This window comes from Herpailurus yagouaroundi, unplaced genomic scaffold (assembly GCF_014898765.1).
Source record: "Herpailurus yagouaroundi ecotype Mexico unplaced genomic scaffold, PumYag 252, whole genome shotgun sequence".
Taxonomy (NCBI): Eukaryota; Metazoa; Chordata; class Mammalia; order Carnivora; family Felidae; genus Herpailurus; species Herpailurus yagouaroundi.
The window spans coordinates 3,669,121-3,687,381 of record NW_024412469.1 but is presented as its reverse complement, the minus strand read 5'-3'; the positions used below and the strand labels follow the sequence as shown (position 1 = coordinate 3,687,381).

The 18,261-nt window shown below is 33.9% G+C and overlaps 1 long non-coding RNA gene across 1 annotated transcript in view; it reads left to right on the top strand.

The window, feature by feature from the left end:
- LOC121020822 (uncharacterized) overlaps positions 1 to 18,261 on the top strand; it is a 959,466-nt gene that overhangs the window by 598,728 nt on the left and 342,477 nt on the right. Inside the window, exon 5 of the long non-coding RNA XR_005786304.1 lies at positions 12,027 to 12,065. This is a non-coding gene — a long non-coding RNA (uncharacterized LOC121020822). The remainder of the gene's footprint in view (positions 1 to 12,026; positions 12,066 to 18,261) is intronic.

Sequence of the window (18,261 nt, the reverse complement as noted above, 5' to 3'; positions counted from 1 at the left end):
AGGGTTCCATCTTATAAGCGTGAGATCATGACCTGAGCTAAAATCAAGAGTCAGACGTTTAAACAACTGGGCCACCCAGGTGCCCCTAAGAGGTTACCTTTCTTACATGGTGCTGTGGATAAAGCTGGAATTTTGTGAAACAAAGTGCCTGAAGTGTGCAGGTGCTGGGTTCATTAGTAGACATCACTTGTACTGTGAGTACCAAAAACTAAGCATGCCAAGAGTGATTGATTTAAGAAATATTTACTTAGTACCTTCAAAGTGTTAAACTCTAGATTCCAGAATTACAGGTATGAATTAGTTAGTATGGCAGAGAAAAAGAATGCAGTTGACTTTCTAGTGATGGACGGAAACCAACTTTTACAGAAAGTCTCCTGGTATCTTTGTGAACCTTTTACTTTTACCTCCCAGTGACTTAGCTTTAGAATTGTCCAAAGGCAGAGGGGGAATAGGATGCTGCTATCAGGGATCCCACCAAACAAAAAGAGTAGGCAAGAGGGGCCATGTGAACCCCGATAAAGATATGGATGTTGACAACTTACAAAATTGTACCTATAACACTAGGCTCTAAGAGCATGTTCATATAATTAGTTCATGTAATTAGTTCATGGCTCTATATACAAACCCTTATTAAAGCATTTACCATGCCTGGTAATGATTTATTTACTTCAATTTTCACTAGTTAACATGAACCTTTTAAAAGTAAAACTGAGTCTTAGTCATAGTTGTTTCTGTTTCACAATTTCTTGCTGAATGGTTGAATGAATATATAGGTATTATTGTGACATGAGATAACACAGGAAAAAACTAGAAGGCACACTGAAATATGTTGAAACCAATTATTCCCACATCAAACTACATTTAATATTATAGGCAATCACATTCACTTTCAACATGAGCAGCTTTGATTCACAGGGTTGTAAATTTAAGACTTATGTGAAAAAGTCCTTCTGTGGTTTCAATAAATTTGATGAACTTTGGTTTAAACATCTAAAGGCGAATTAAATCTATCCTTGTTATGGACCATCTAATATTTTTTTGTTTGCCAATGTGCACTGTGGATAATAAGCAGGGAATGCAGTAGTAAAAGTTTTTCCCCCACAAAAAATCGGTGAAAGCAGCATGTTTTCAAAGAAAGATTTAAGAAGTGCCAATTTATATCATAAGTTGAAATTATTGCTACAACAGCAAATATTTACTCAAATTATTGCTACAACAGTTTTATTTACTCAAATAGATAACCTATATTTAAGGAACTAGAGCTATTTAAACTAGAATGAGATAATATTGTAGAAAATATGTTAACTCATCAGCAATTTTCAAATTCAATCTCACAGTTTTAAATAATTAATAAAATTGATTATATATATACATATATATGTATATATATGTAGATAGTAGATTCCTCAACATCTACATTAAAGATCTATAGAATGCACTTCAAAACACAAATCTGGTTGCCCTAAAACAAAAGAAAACAAACAAAAAACAGTAAAAATATTCCAGTCAGAAGACAAGTAGAGACAATTGCATAAATCATCTTTACAATTCATCATAAATTGTTACTCATTTGAGGAGTGCAGTAATTTGGAAGTTTCAATTAAATAACCCCAACTGAGTTAAAGTTCATGTTGAGAATGCCAAAAGTCAAATTTTGTCCAAGAGAATTTTTAAAGCTTAAAAGAATCTATTGTCTCAGAAATGTACGTAAGAGTTTAAATAGCATGACTTTATTGACACACTGCCTAATCATATAAATTATATGGAACACACGGGCATTAGAAAATTGGAGGTGTTGATTTTTAACATGAATATTAATAGGAGGAGGAGAGTAATTGCATTATATAGATTTCTATAATCAATTAGCCTATGTTTTACCTTCTCAGAAAAGAAAAAAAAACGTCAAGGCATAATTGGAACCTAAAGAGAACTCATCAAACCTACACTTAATTTTTGTAAGGGCAATTTACTGAGTCAGAAGAATCCCAGAATATACACTTATTCTGTATGAATGAAGTTTTGGGTGATAAGTGGTAAGACTCAAGGTGAGGAATAGCATGTGTGATGTTTTAATCTCTTCTTTCAGTTAAAGGTCATGACTTTGGAAAGGGAAGAAGATGTGGACTGTAAGCAGCTAACTACACAAATGGTGCTAAGGAATAGATTATTGGTTATGGTCCCAAAGAAATGGACTCTTAAGAAGGTCACACCTCATCTCAGATCAAGGTTTACCTAAACTTAGGAGTCCTCACTAAGACATACACTTGTCTTAGTATCTTTATAGAAATAATTTCTTTAATTCTTATAAGAATCCTGTAGGAACTGCATCTTAAGATCTCCTGCTTATGGACAAGGTCACTGAAGTTCAGACAAATTATCTAAATTAATAAAACTCAACAGTAGTGGAATCAGAAAACAAACTCTAGCCTGTTAACATAACTGCTTCCCTCTGAAGGATCTGAACGAGGTATTTGGCAGGTGACTTTCCACTTACATAAAGTAGTTTTAGTCATTCATGCACTCAGGTTTTTATTCATACTTACCCTCAGAAGTTCTATGAACATCAGCCTATGCAGAGAGGATGAGGAGAGAGACATCAGTAGGAACAGTGTCCTGAAGGCTTAATGGAAAGGAAAAAATAAACTATTTAAGTAAAAAGAATAAAAATGGACATCATTTGGAAAAATTGGATGGCATAGAGAGAGGTAAATTGTATTCAGCAATTATCAGGAAGAAACCAAAGAAATAGTAACAATAGAATTGATTCTGTGTCTCTGTATACTCATATAATGAGTATGTGTAACATAAAAAAGAAACTTGAAGTTTTATCAAATGTGGTTGAGTATAATCCCACAGGTACCAGTGAACATTATTTGAAGTACATACTTTGATCAAAAGAAGCTAGGGGCGCCTGGGTGGTGCAATCGGTTAAGCGTCCGACTTCAGCCAGGTCACGATCTTGCAGTCCGTGAGTTTGAGCCCCACGTCAGGCTCTGGGCTGATGGCTCAGAGCCTGGAGCCTGCTTCCGATTCTGTGTCTCCCTCTCTCTCTGCCCCTCCCCCGTTCATGCTCTGTCTCTCTCTGTCCCAAAAATAAATAAACGTTGAAAAAAAAATTTTTTTTTAAATTAAAAAAAAAAAAAAGAAGCTAGTAGGAGGGAAAGAGTTGACACTCTTTAAGAGATACATCCAAATGGAAACCAAGAGTCTAAATGTAAAAGGTTTATGGTACATATTTATGTGAGAAGAAGAGGAGGAACAGGTACAACGGTCCTTGTATGTCTGCCATATTTAAAAAAAAAATTTTAATGTTTATTATTTTTTTTTAATTTTTGAGAGAGAGAGACACACACACACAGAGTGTGAGCTGGGGAGAGGCAGAGAGAGAGGGGGACACAGAAACCGAAGCAGGCTCGAGGCTCTGAGCTGTCTGCACAGAGCCCGACACGGGGCTTGAACCCAAGAACTAGAAGATCATGACCTGAGCTGAAGTCGGAGGCACAACTGACTGAGCCACCCAGGAGCCCCAATATTTCTTAAGGCTAACTGAGATTATGGATGAGGTTCTTTTATCTAAAATGTTTAAGAAAACTTGTATATAAATTAGAGCTACATTTCTCTAACTCCATCACCACATACAAACCTTGTTTCTGCCCTCTTCCTTTCTTTATCAAAATTCAATGTGTGTGTGTGTGTGTATTCAATTAACTATATATCTTTGAATTACCATTCATCACTCAAAATGTTAAGCTTCTGATCTCAACATTATGCTTAAATGTTGCTTACTAAAGCAATTATGAAGGCCAAATTTCTGTTTCATCATCTTGGAATACTCTGAAGAACATTTTAGATTTCTGACCTTTTGTTCTTGGCTCCTTGCTCTTACATCTCTTATGTTTTTCAGACAATTTTGCATATTGCATTTTTGCTGCCTCTTCCAGAGGTGTTGATGTTCTCCTAAGTATCGATTATTGGTCATACTTTTGTTCCCTCCTTATCTCCCATGCTTCATCTATCACTAAAACACTGATAAATTCCCAATCTGTATCCAGTTTTCTTCTGAACTCCAAATATGTATATCGACTTGGTTACTAAAACTACCACCTAGAGAAGCTACAAAATTGTAAAATTCAATACATTAAAAGTTTACTTTCCATTTCCTTTACTACCTCTTCAGATTGCTTCAGTTTAGTTAAAGGCATCATCTCCCTATTACAAAATCTTCTCTTCCTTATCTTCAAAGTCTTGCTGTTATCAAACCCTTCAATTTTGGTCTTAAAGTATATCTTCAAATATTGGTTATATATCATTCCATCACATAACTTAAAGTCCAGCTACATAGAATGTCATTATATACACTATGTATATACCCATATTGTTACCTACACTGTTTCTTATTTGGAATATATATTCACCCCAGTTAAAACCTTCTTTGAGTCTCCTCAGAAGAGGTAGCAACTTTCGCCACTGAGTTGACCCCCTATGTATTAACATTAACATCTATTTCTTTCTACTAGAGTTATTTGCTCTTTGTTGAGAAAAGTCCATGCAAATGTTGTTATATTTCTATTAATTTCCAACAAAATCAATTTAGAAACAAATGTAGTATTAGAGGCAAAATGGAACTACTTCATAAGTTTCTCATGAACAGAAGGATATAAAATTTATAAATTTGTATGTGTTTCTTAATGTAGCCTAACATTTTCAAATAAAAAGAATTATGGGTGCAAAAGGGAAAAAATAAAATTCAAAGTTATGTTGGGAAATTAGAGCATTCATCTTCCAGCATGATTAACACATTTAATATAATTTATGTCTGTAGAGCCATGCACACAAATGAAGAGTATATATTATTTTCAGAATCACACAGAACATTTATATAAGTTGACCAATGCTGAATTGTAAAGCAAGTTTCAATATTTAACAGGATTTACATCATATAGCATACATGCTTTATGCACAAATTAATTTGAACTAGAAAATCTCCAGGTATTAGGAAAATTAAAATACATATTTTTCGAATAACTCTTGAGTTAAAAAAAAACACCACAAAGACAACTTCAAGACATTTATGAATGAATTTAACTTAATAAAAGTTAAAATTCTGTGCAACCAAACTAAAGTCAATGTTAGATGAAAGTATATTTTAAATACACATAGAAGAAAAGAATGAGGTAGAAAATCAGTTATAAGCATCCATCTCCTGACGTTGGAAGCAAACAGAACATTTAACCCAAATACAGACGAAGAGGAGAAATAATGAAAATCAGGAGGTAATATCATGAAAAATATTACTATGCATATTGTACCAAACATACAATAGAGAAGATCAACACACCAAAATTGGTTCTTTGAATTAACTGATAAAAGTGGGAGATATTCATGTGACTGACCAAGGGAAAAAAAAAAAATGAGAGGGGTCAAAAATAACTTACAGTTGGAATAAAAAGTCAAATCTCTGTAAATCCTGAAGATATCAAAATGATTTTGAGAGGCTGTTCAAAATTACTTTTAAAAAATTGAAATTTTGAATGCAGTAAGTTTGTAGTAAATACATTTTAAAACTGATAAGAGAAAGAATAAGACAATCTAAATAATTCTATATTAAATAGGATTATTTAATTATTAAATAATTTTTAAGTTATTTATTAAATATTTGTTAAATATTAATCATGAATAAATCCTGTTAAATATAGGATTATTAAACCTTATATTAAAGTAATGTAATGAATAATAAAAAACCTGTATAACTAAACTCTTAGTAAATAGATATAGAAGGAACCTTTCTCAATTTGATAAAATATATCTACCTAACACCTACGGCAAAATACTGGATTTAAGAGTAAAAGGTTCCCCTTGAGATCAAGAGATAGATGCCCATCTTCTATTCACTGTTGTCCTGGTAGTCCTAGAAAGTGCAAAAAAAACAAAATATACACATACATGTATGTACCCGCGCAAACACACATGCATTCATATAAGCACGAGTTTTAAATTTCAAGGATTTAAACGGAACATACGAAACTCACATCATTGGCATATGATGTGAGAGTACAGATAGTAAATTGAAAAGAACATAGAGGTGAATTGTCATTTTAATTGTATGATTCCACCAACGATGCTCAATATAAAGTCAGTTAAAAATTAATTGCATTTCTATATACAAATGATGAATAGCAAATAAAAGTGCCACATCTAATAGCATAAAAATATCAAATAGATAATACCAGCAAAGCAAAATTATAATAAATTCTGACTGACATTCTTAAAATATTGAAACTTGAAGTGTTTTAGGGGCGCCTGGGTGCCTCAATGAGTTAAGTATCCAACTCTTGATTTCAGCTCAGGTCATGATCTCACATTCGTGGGATCGAGTCCCACCTCAGGCTCTGCACTGACAGCATGGAGCCTGCTTGGTATTTTTCTCTCCCTCTGTCTCTGCCCCTCCCTCACTTGTGCATGCTCTCTCTCTCTTTTAAAATAAATAAAGTTAAGAAAAAGAAACTTAACACCTCTTTATTTTAAATATTTTTCAGTTACTTTCATGTTATAGGAAATATTAACCATTAAAAATTAATGAAAGTTAAAAAAAAAAAAAACAACTCAAAAGGCACCTACATTGTGGGAGTGCAAACTGGTGCAGCCACTCTGGAAAGCAGTATAGAGGTTTCTCAAGAAGTTTAAAACTAGAACTATTCTATGATCCAGCAATTGCAAGACTAGGTATTTACCCCCCCCAAAAAAAAACACATAAAAATACTAATTCAAAGAGATATATGCACCCCCAATATTTATAGCAGCATTATCAACAATAGCTATGTTATGAAGACAGTCCAAGTATCCATTGACCGATGAATGGGTAAAGAAGATGTGGTATATACTCAACCTGAAAAAAGAATGAAATTTTGCCATTTGCAATGATATGAATGGAACTGGAGAGTATTATGCTAAGCAAAAAAAAAAAAAAAAAAAAAAAAAAAAAGTCACAGAAAGATAAATACCATATAATTTCACTCATGTGGAATTCAAGAAACAAAACAATCAAAGAAGGAAAAAAAGCAGAGAGGAAAACCAAGAAACAGACTAACTCTAGAAAACAAACTGATAGTTACCAGAGAGCAGGTGAGTGGGAGGATGGGTTAAATAGGTGAGGGGGCTTAAGAATGCATTTGATATGATGAGCACTATATATTGTTTGGAATTCATCACTGTGTTGTGCACTGAAACTAGTATTACAATGTATGTTAAGTAACTGGAATTTAAATAAAAACTTTTAAAAAATCAAATAGAAATGCACTAATGAAAGGTAAAAAACCTCTACATAGAAAGTTCTACATTATTGTGATAAATAAGAAAATGGAAAGAAAAGGCAATCCATGGAATGGAAGACCATGTTCTCAAATCATATATCTGGTAAAGAGTTAATATCCAGAATGTAAAGTAGTGAGTATGAAACAATAAAAAGACAAACAACCCAAATTAAAAAGTGGACAAAGAATTTGAATAGTCATTTCTCCAAAGTTATACAAATAGCCAGTAACCAATAAAATAAGTATTCAACTTATTTGAATAACTGAATAAAAAAAGCATTCAACATCATTAATCATTAGGGAAATGCAAAACAAAACCACAATGAGACAGCATCACCCTCCCAGTGTATAATGGCCATCATTTTTTAGTGGAAAATAGTAAGCGCAGAATTGTAGGTGGAGAAATTGTAACCCTCATGCATTGCACGTAGGAATGTAAATCGGTGTACCCACTGTGGAAAACAATTTGGCAGTTTCTCAAACAGTTAATCACAGAGTTATCATATGGCCCAGAAATTCCACTCCCAAGTATACCCCCAGGAGGATTGAAAGATATTTTTACACAATACCTTGTACACAAATGTTTATAATAGTATTATTCTTAATAGCCAGAAAGTAAAACCAGCCAAAATATCCCTCTGCTAATGATTGAATAACAAAATATTCCATAGCCATTCAATGGAATATTATTAAGCAATACAAAGGTGGGGAATACTGCTACGCACAGCAACACAGATAGATGGATTTTGAAAACATTATGCTAAGTGAAATAAGTTAGACAGAAATGTCCACATATTGTATGATTTCATTTGTACAAAATATCCCATACAGCCAGATTACAGATTGCCTGGGGAAGAGAGTAAGGGAGAAGAGGAGTAGGTTGTGGATACAGTTTCCTTTTGAGGCATCAGAAATGTTCCGGAATTACTTGTGATGCTTGCATGATGTTGTGAACAGACTACAAACCACTAAATAGTACAATTTAGAATAATGACTTTTATGTTATGTGAATTATATTAAAGCAAGTTTAGCAAACTCTTAAGGAAAGGTAGAAGAGCTTGCTCTACAGATACCAAGGTATATTATAAAGTTATGTGAGATAGTGTGGTATAGACACATAGTTAAATGCAATGCACTGACATCTAGACATGAAGCCAAGCGTCTATGGGCATTTATGACAACACTAGCATTGTAGAGCAGTAAGAAAAGTTAAGATACTTTCAATAAATTTTGTTGGAGCAATTTGTAAAATATCTAAATTTTACCCCAAGTCACATTGAGCAAATATTAATTTCAGATATGTTCTTTGATTATATGTTAGACAAAAGAATCATAACATAACAAAGCTGTTAGGAGAAAATATAGAATATATATAAACATTTTGTGTAATAAACAGGACTCAGAAATAAAAATAGATTGTTAATTTTATGTGATAAAATTCAGGGGCACCTGGGTGGCTCAGTCAGTTAACTGTACAACTTCAGATCAGGTCACGATCTCACTATTTGTGGGTTTGAGCCCTGCATCGGGCTCTGTGCTGACAACTCAGAGCCTGGAGCCTGCTTCAGATTCTCTGTATCCCTCTCTCTCTGCCCCTCCCCTGCTTGTACTCTGTCTCTTTCTCAAAATTAAATAAATATTTTAAAAAGATAAATAAATTTGTAGTAAAATTCAGACTTAGTATTAAATAAAAGCCACAATAAGTAAGTATTAGGATAAGCCAGGAGTGGGAAATATAGTTCCACCACATATAACCATGAAAGTGCTCATACCTAGAAAACATAAAACACTTTTACCAAATCAATATGGAGAAGACAATCCACAGAAAATGGAAAGAAAATTGAAAATATCTTATGTTCTTAATTTAGTTTTATAATTTTATTTTTTAAAAATGCTTATTTTGGAAAGAGAGAGCATGAATAGTGGAGAGGGGTAGAGAGAGAGAGAGAGAGAGAGAGAGAGATTGAGAACCTTAAGCAGGCTCTACACTCAGTGGAGAGCCAGACATGGTGCTCAATTTCATGACCATGAGATCATTACCTGAGCTGAAATCACGAGTCAGATGCTTAACCAACTGAGCCACCCAGGCACCCCGAAAATAACTTCTTTGTATGTATGTATATATACACACACACACAGAGCTAATAGCTAATATATAGAAATGCACTAAAACTCAATAATCAAGGAAATGGAAAAGTATATTCAACATGGTAATGACTAAAATCAAGCAGAATAAACATACTTTCAGGTGAATTTTGACACAGTAGCAACTCTCATATATTATTTGTAAAGATCTGCTAAAGTAGAACATATTCATATTATTTGACCTAGTAATTTACTCCTAGAAAAATACCAAACATAAATATACATACATGTTTTAAATTTTTTTTTCAACGTTTTTTATTTATTTTTGGAACAGAGAGAGACAGAGCATGAATGGGGGAGGGGCAGAGAGAGAGGGAGACGCAGAATCAGAAACAGGCTCCAGGCTCCGAGCCATCAGCCCAGAGACTGACGCGGGGCTCGAACTCACGGACCGCAAGATCGTGACCTGGCTGAAGTCGGAGGCTCAACCGACTGCGCCACCCAGGCGCCCCCATACATGTTTTAAAATGATGCTCATAGAATGACTCATAATAACTAAAAAGCAGAAACTATATCTCTACCAAAAGAGAATTGAATATATAGATTGTATAATATTTATCAAATGAGTATTACAGAGTAATGGAAATTAATTATAGCTACAAGTGAAATGATAGATGAAGTTCAAAAGCACATGTTAATGGAAAGAAACTAGACATACAAGAAAATCTAGTGTTCAATTCCAATTATATAAAGCTCAAAACTGTGGCAAAATAAAACCATAGGATGACCAAAAAGTCTGGAAACATAGATATATATCTTACATAGCTTATCAAGATTACAATATGTTCAATGACATTACATGATATGTTCAAAGGGTTGTCCCACTCTGTCAATGCATAGTCAATATATCCTGCAGATTTATGATGATGTGCTGTCCATGTTACATTTCCAAAAATCACCACATGCATCTGTGTTGCCTTAGATAATTTATATTTTCATTTGAACCTGTGCTTTAGCACAACCCATGGGTAATCAAGTGGGTTCAAACTGTGTGTGTGTGGGTGGGTGTGTGTGTGCACATGCTATGTGTATATAAGTGTGCGTATGCTGTGTGTATATGTGTATGTGGATATGTGTTACGTATATGTGCTGTGTGTATGCCAGGTGTATATAAGTGTGTGTATCCATATACACCCTGTGACAAAAAGCTGTGGGCTTCTAAGTGTTAGTCATGTTGTAGTTACTGAGCTGTGTGGTGATTACATGAGTGTTTAACTTTGTGATTATTTATGGAACTTTATACATTTGTACTTTTGCAAGTTTCTTGTGTGGTTTTCAACTGACACAATTAAATAACTTAAAATATTAAATGGAATGAAAATATACCAGATATTCTCTATGGCTCTTATGCTTGGGACTCAGATCCTAGAATAGAGGCTTCCAAGAGACTTTACACCTGTGAAGGTAGGCTAGGGAATTCCAATAGCTCTCTCATAATACAACAAAAGCCATTACTTGGTTCTCTTGAGTGAACCACTGGTCTTCTCAACTGATTCCAGGTCCTAGAGAAGGAATTTTTAATAGATTCATTCTGGGTGATCTGTTACCAATTAGGATCCAGCATTATGGCTATAATTCTGATCAGAGAATCTAATTTAGATGCTCTGAGAATAAGGGGGAAATACATATTCATATGCACATAAAACCCAAGACTCATGGTGTCAATTATTTTTCACACTTATTGTATTTTTCATTCTCTTTCAAAGAAAGATATGTTTCCTCAATCGTACAATATGTAATTTCAAACTTGATTCCCAAGGCAAAAAGAAAAGGTGATCAAATGTTTTTTTTTATAAGAAAAAAAAACCCTTTATTTTATAATAATAATGGTTAGAAGTTCAATATTTCTGCTCAAACACAGAGAAAGGCAGGCATATTTACAAAAGGCCTCACAATGTTTGCCATAGCCTTTACACAAGACAACATTTATAAAACCTTTGCAGCCTGTGGCAGGTGCTAAGTTTCCTCTTGGGGATTTCTGCTGTTCAGATATTGCCTTTCATTTGAACTTCAAAACCCTTTAAAAAATAGAAGCTGCATTTCAATATAATTTGGAAATTAAAACTCTTTTATTTTTATCATTATAATATCTTCCATGGATTTACTTTTCAAAAATGAATCAAAACCCAAACTAATTGCTGCCTGATAGTCAGCAAAGGCAGAAAAATTGGAAAAACTTTTAAAAATGAAGGTTTGCTTTGCCTCACCCACAGGAAAATTAAATGCAAGCAATAAATAGAGAATTTCAAGTACATTTAATGATCATATTTCCCCTTCCATTGAGAACTTAAAGAATAAAACTGAATAATGATTATGGTCACCTGAATAATTGGAAATATAGTTTTAGGAGCAAGACTACTCCCTTTCTTTGTTTTAATGGCACAATAGGAAATCAAATAAACACATTAAGTGAAAAACATTTTTCACCTTGGAAAATGGTTTCCTACAGTATACTCATCAGTCTGCAATACTTGTAATGATTTTGTAGAATTATAAAATTTCATTGTATTTTTTAAAAAAAACAGAACACTAAAACTACCCCCCCAAATCTTTCTATTATTTTCTTTTTAGGCTTGGACTCCTGGATCATCTGGTGACTTCAAATATCTGGTAAGACTTTTTTTTTTTTTTTTTTTAATGTAGCATTGCCACAAATCCTTGGAAGATGTTTCTTTTCCTCTCTCAGCTTTAATCCATTTTCTTAGTTCTCCCCTCATTTATACCACCTGAGGCTGAATCTCAGAAGGCCAGTAGAAGAAGGTCAGTTACTTCTTACCTGTGTAGGAGGATCTGTTAAGTCCAGACACTACTTGCAAGAGTAAACTTCACGGGTCAGGAAATTACTCCAAAGAAAGGGAGAATTTGCTCCTTAAGGAAACAAAACTTACCATGGAAAGAGTCTGAGATAGAAAAGAGGATTATTCAGGTAAGAGGTAGAAGTTTCAATTGGAAAAATTTTCTTTTAAAATGAATTGCAACAGTTGCATCTTGGATAAAAACCATGGGGGCTGAGTATGATGACTGGATTTAAAAAAATTTTTCATTCCTACAATGTGGGTATTATAGTTTACATAATATACAAGTGGAAACACCCTTAAAGCATTGCTCCTTTTCATGGGGAAATTCTTAAATTTCTTATGGCATTTGCCTGGTGCACACATCATACACATGGGAAGCATATATTGTTTGTTTAAATAGATGTGATGCTAAGGTTGAAGTTTTTTTATTGTATTTTTACAGACAACAGATTTTTATTCATCTTAGAATCTACCCAATCCTTTTATTTTCCTCCAAATATTATTGGTAGTTTGATAACATTCAAATTCATAAACTGTGATCCTCCTATGCTCTGAATCTTTGCAAGGTTAAAAAACATTTAATCTCATATTCTCTTATTTAATTTTCTAAATACTCTATATTGGATTTTTATTTTTGTGTAGCCTGAGAGTCCCATTAAAAAATATTTCTAGGGCCACCTTTTCTATAATTCCCAGCTATGAACAGTATGAGATCCCACCTTTGCAGATTGCAGGAATACAGTCTTATACACCATTGTACATTAGTAACTGTTTAGAGCTCAGTTAGAATGGGAGCTTGGTGAGAATTCAGCATGTCTTTGTGTTGCATATTACCTCTTGCTCTCAAATGCTTCTCATGGTTTCTCAACTAGTACCTTCTAAGGCAATCTTCTCATGACTTTTCTGTGCGATGTCAGGCCACCCCAGTCTACAACTCCTGCCAAACAGTATCAAAGTTGACAGTAAACTGTCTTGTTTAAAAATTATTACTGAAGACTTGAAGTTAAGCTAACAGAAATATAGCATGAAAACGGAAATTTAAGCTTGTATCAGGTCTTACTGCTCCTGAAACTACTGAATATGCATTTCCAAAGAGGATGGCATCCTCAGTCTCTCCTCAGGCACCATTGTATTGTATACGCCCTCATCCCCCTCCTGGCAGAATCCACTTTGGTGTTCTTTTTATTTAAGTCCACCCATGCAAATGTAGAGTATATTAATATCATAATAGTCTGCCAAAATTTTACCCAGCCTACAAAGAAGACCAGTTTCTCTTTATTGTGCAGACTTTTACTAGGCGTGAGTAGGATTTTGCATTACCTTTGTATAGGGATGTGAAGAAATTGCTCCCAAACAAACAGAAAACCATCTATTTACAATGATAAACTCAGTGTTCCATATTTAGCCATAAATAGGAGCAAGAGAAATTTGAAGTTTATATTTTTCTTTAGCAATTTTTAAAACTCTTGATTGCATTCTCAGCCACTATCTATTCTCAGGATAAGAATGAGGGTTAGCCTCTCATGCCTTCAGTACTTTGTGCAAATGGAAAACATTTAGGGAAGAAGGAGACACTTAATGGATCTTAGTGGTTCTCACAGAAGAAATTTTATAGCCCTATGTCCATCATTACAAATCCCAGAGTTCCTGGATTTGTTTTCCAACCCTAAAAACCTTTTCTTCTTTGTATTAGTGGGATTGGACCTTATCTCAATTCCACTTTCTTTCCTCATTTAAATTTTTTTATGTTTACTTATTTTGAGAGAGAGAGAGAGAGAGAGAGAGAGAGAGAGAGAGAGAGAGAGAGAGTCAAAGTATGAATGGGGAAAGGTCAGAGAGAGAGGGAGACACATAATCCAAAGCAGGCTCCAGGCTCTGAGCTGTCAGCACAGAGCCTGACTAGGGCTCAAACTCATGGACTGTGAGATCATGACCTGAGCCGAAGTCAGATGCTCAACCGACTGAGCCACCCAGATGCCCCATCTTTCCTCATTTAAATTGGCAGTGTGTTCTTCCAATTCTGATCATCACACTTACTTATCTTCTGGGTTTTCTCCCATCTTGTAATTCATCTCATTTCTAATCCATGTCTCATAAAACAGATGATTCATTCTAAAACAACACTCTCAGACTCCTAGATCCCACCATGTTTTCTATAGGTTTTTCTCCCCACCCCCCAATCTGTTATGTAAGATTTAATGGAATTCCACCACACTTATTCAAAAGCAGTCTTCCTGTAATAAAAACCTGGAAACTCAAAGCAGGCCACATTTCTCAATCTCTTCCTCTGTCAGCTTCCATTGTCACCATTTCTGCTTCTGTGAACAGAGGGATTCATAGTTCTATAAGAAATATTTTCAATTAACTAACTTATTTAGGATCCCACATACACTTATAAAGACCAAACCTAAAATTTAATTTCTATAATTATTTGCTTCTATCCAATTGTGATATTCAAAATAAAGAATGGTATGAACATGGAGGATGATTAATAACATTACCTGTAACAAATTCTGCATTACGTGATACACGGTAGAAAACTGTTTTTAGGGTGCAATATAGAGAAAAGTAAATGAATGTAAAATTCAAATCAGAATAGTACTGAAATATAAATGAGCATATGCAAAATATTACAAAGTAAATAAATTAAAATATAGACTGTTCAATTATGATATCACTCTCAAGGCACAAAAATAACATTTAGTCTGGAACTAAATGTCAGCAATAAAAATTCACTTCAATATAAAGCGCTAACATTGCCTACACTGAAGATGAAAATATTTCCAGAAAACCTTATTGCAGCACTTTTTCACTTATATAATATAATGTGTTTAATTCTTACAATTCACTGAATTTTGTATCTGTATGTGCAATTGCAGCAATCTGTTCCAATTCATAAATTTTATTTTCTGCACCTGGAGTTTGGACCTCTTAAGAGGTCATAACAATAACATATGCACAATTATGTACAGTTGAAGGGAATTCATATTTTTAAACATTCACTGTGTATCAGGTACCAGGCTAGGTACTTTTTCTATGTAGTCTCATTTAAACCTTCCAATAATACTTTGAGTCATGCATTTTAGCCACCATTTTAGAGCTAAGGATACTAAGGGTTTCAGAGGTTAATTAGTTCATGTACAATCACTTAGTAAATTAAGACACTGAGATTTCAATTCATTCCTAGGATTTCAAAGATTCCATTGATATGCCTTCCTAAAGAAAACTTTTCCCAGTAAGCTTTTAATAAAACTTAATTCTACATGTACTGGAGTAATAACCCTGATCTGCAGTCCTTAAGAAAGTTGATACATATGAGGTTAAAATGAGATTTAATCTTTGTACTTGTACAGTTATTTGAGAAGATGGAAGCTTGCTTATTTTATTATTATTTTTTATTTATTATTATATTTATTTTATTTTTTAATATATATCCAATGTAGTTAGCATATAGTGCAATCATGATTTCAGGAGTAGAATCTAGTGATTCATTCCCTATGTATAACATCCAGTGCACATCTCAACAAGTGTCTTCTTCAATAGCCCTTGTCCATTTAGCCATCCCCCACCACAACCCTCCAGCAACCCTCAGTTTGTTTTATGTATTTACGAGTCTATTATGTTTTGTCCTCCTCCCTATATTTTATATTATTTTTGTTTTCCATTCCTCTATGTTCATCTGTTTTGATTCTTAAATTCCATATATGAGTGAAGTCATATGGTATTTGTCTTTCTCTAATTTAAAAGCTTGCTTAGTTTAAATCTAAGTGGGAAAAACTGTCACAGGCTGTGCCCAAATTGTGTGTGTATGTATCTTTTATATCATATATATCTCTTACATATCTTTTATGCCATATATACATAGCTATACATATATATGATAGAAATCTATCATATATATGATAGAAATCTACATACATATATCTGTGTCCTTAGTAACAAAAACAGAATCTTTGGAAACACATATAATCTTTCTGTATTTGGACAATGGTGATTAATGGACACTTTATTCTCATTCATGTTCTAGGTTTTTTAATGCAAATTTTATGTAAATTTGGCCATCCTGAATGTTTTTAACAGTATTACAGGCAACCTGCAAATTACACTCATGTGCTTAACATTAGTCATGGAATTTCTTTCAAGTGATACAAATTATTCAACTGAATATTGTGTCTTCAAAGAATTGAGTGCTATCTTCAATATAAAGGGTTTAAAATACTTCTCAGAAATAAGCCAAAATATCTTGATATTGTAAAGTACTACCGCCTTGAAAATTAAATGTTTGGTGTTAAAATATTGCATGTTTTGTAAGGTTCTTCGGTTGTATGTGAAAACTGAAGGGAATGAAACACTCACATGTGCCTACCTCATAGGCTTAATTGATATATCAAAATGCTCTAAATTTTAAGACAATATACAGTTACTATAATTGTTTACTGTTAGTATGTTATACTGCTGTGAATTATCATGGTATGAATATAAATCATATGTTCAGAGACCAAAGGAAGGATTCATACTTGCGCCAATTCATTTCTCTATACATCCTCTCACAATTTATCGAGTAAATTATTTATGCAAACAGTCTGATAGAGGTTGAGTGATATACAATACGACAAGACCCTGACTTCAGGGACCATCATTTTATGTATTCTGTATAATTGTGCTGCTTTTACTTATTTTTTTTTTTTCTTTGAAATCTGGTGCTGTGTAAAATTCTGAGCCTTTGTTTTAGACCTTGCATTGTTTCTTGCTGGGATAGCAGGTTATTGGAAGTCATGAGGATAGTGTGAGAAAGGTTGCTAGTGCACATCAACCTCTGGCTTTCCTTTCACTCTTGAGCAAGAAGGAGATTATATGTTCCCTCCACCTTACAGTTTGGTGGGGCCATGAGGTTATTTCTAGTTAAGGAAAAGCAGAAGTGAAATCTGCCACTTCTGGGCTGGAAGGTGAAAAACCTCCGTGTGCTTTTCTAGCCTCTGTGTCTCTGCATAGGAGGTATGAGGTTGAAATAATGGAGCCATAAGATTAGATCATTCTGGATCCCTGATTCACTGATGGAAGATAACTGCTGTAGTGAGTCCTTCAGTTCCATAGCCCATTTAGAAGAATAGGAAGTGTTATTTTGTCTTAAGTCACTGAGGATTTTTTTTTTTGTTTTTTTTTTTTTACAGTGACATAAAGACTACCCAAACTAATCAAATTATTCTTGGGAAAATGGACATTATAGTGTTTGGGTAATTCTAAAATTTGGAGCATGTTCCCAAAGGTATATTTTGAAAAAAAATTTGTTTTACTGTAAAAAGTACTCTCTTTGGGGCACCTGGGTAGCTCATTCAGTTAATTGTCCGACTTTGGCTCAGGTCATGATCTCAAGGTCCGTGGGTTCAAGCCTCACGTCAGGCTGTGCTGACAGATCAGAACCTGGAGACTGCTTCAGATTCTGTGTCTCCCCCTCTCTCTGCTTCTCCCCTGCTTAAGCATTCTCTCTCTCTCTCTCTTTCAAAAATAAAAACATTAAAAAATAAAATAAAATAGTTCTCTCCTGTCACCGACTAATCTGAGGTACCACTTATTTGCTTGGCAAAGTAGATAATGCAGCCCCCCCCCCCATAATAGTCTTGGTAAAATCTGTACTAAAGTATTTAATAAAAATCAGCTGTTATTTCTTTAACAAATACCTTTAGATGAACCAAACAACATGAAGTAGGGAAAAATACAAGACATAGATCTAATTTTGAAATGGAACACTTTCTGTTGAAGAATGAACAACTTTCTCACAATACTACTTTTAGTTCTTTAAGCTTATCTGGCATGAGGGATATATAACAGTTTTCCTTTTTCTTAAGTTAAAAAGATTCTGCATGCCTTAAATGAGTCTATTTTGGTGTGGTGCTCAGAGTAATCTATGTTTGGCTCTTTACTTTTTTGGAATGACCTAAAACAACACCTCCTCTTATGTCTCATTCTTTTTTTGCCTTTTATAGTGGAAGTCTCCATATGCTTTCTCA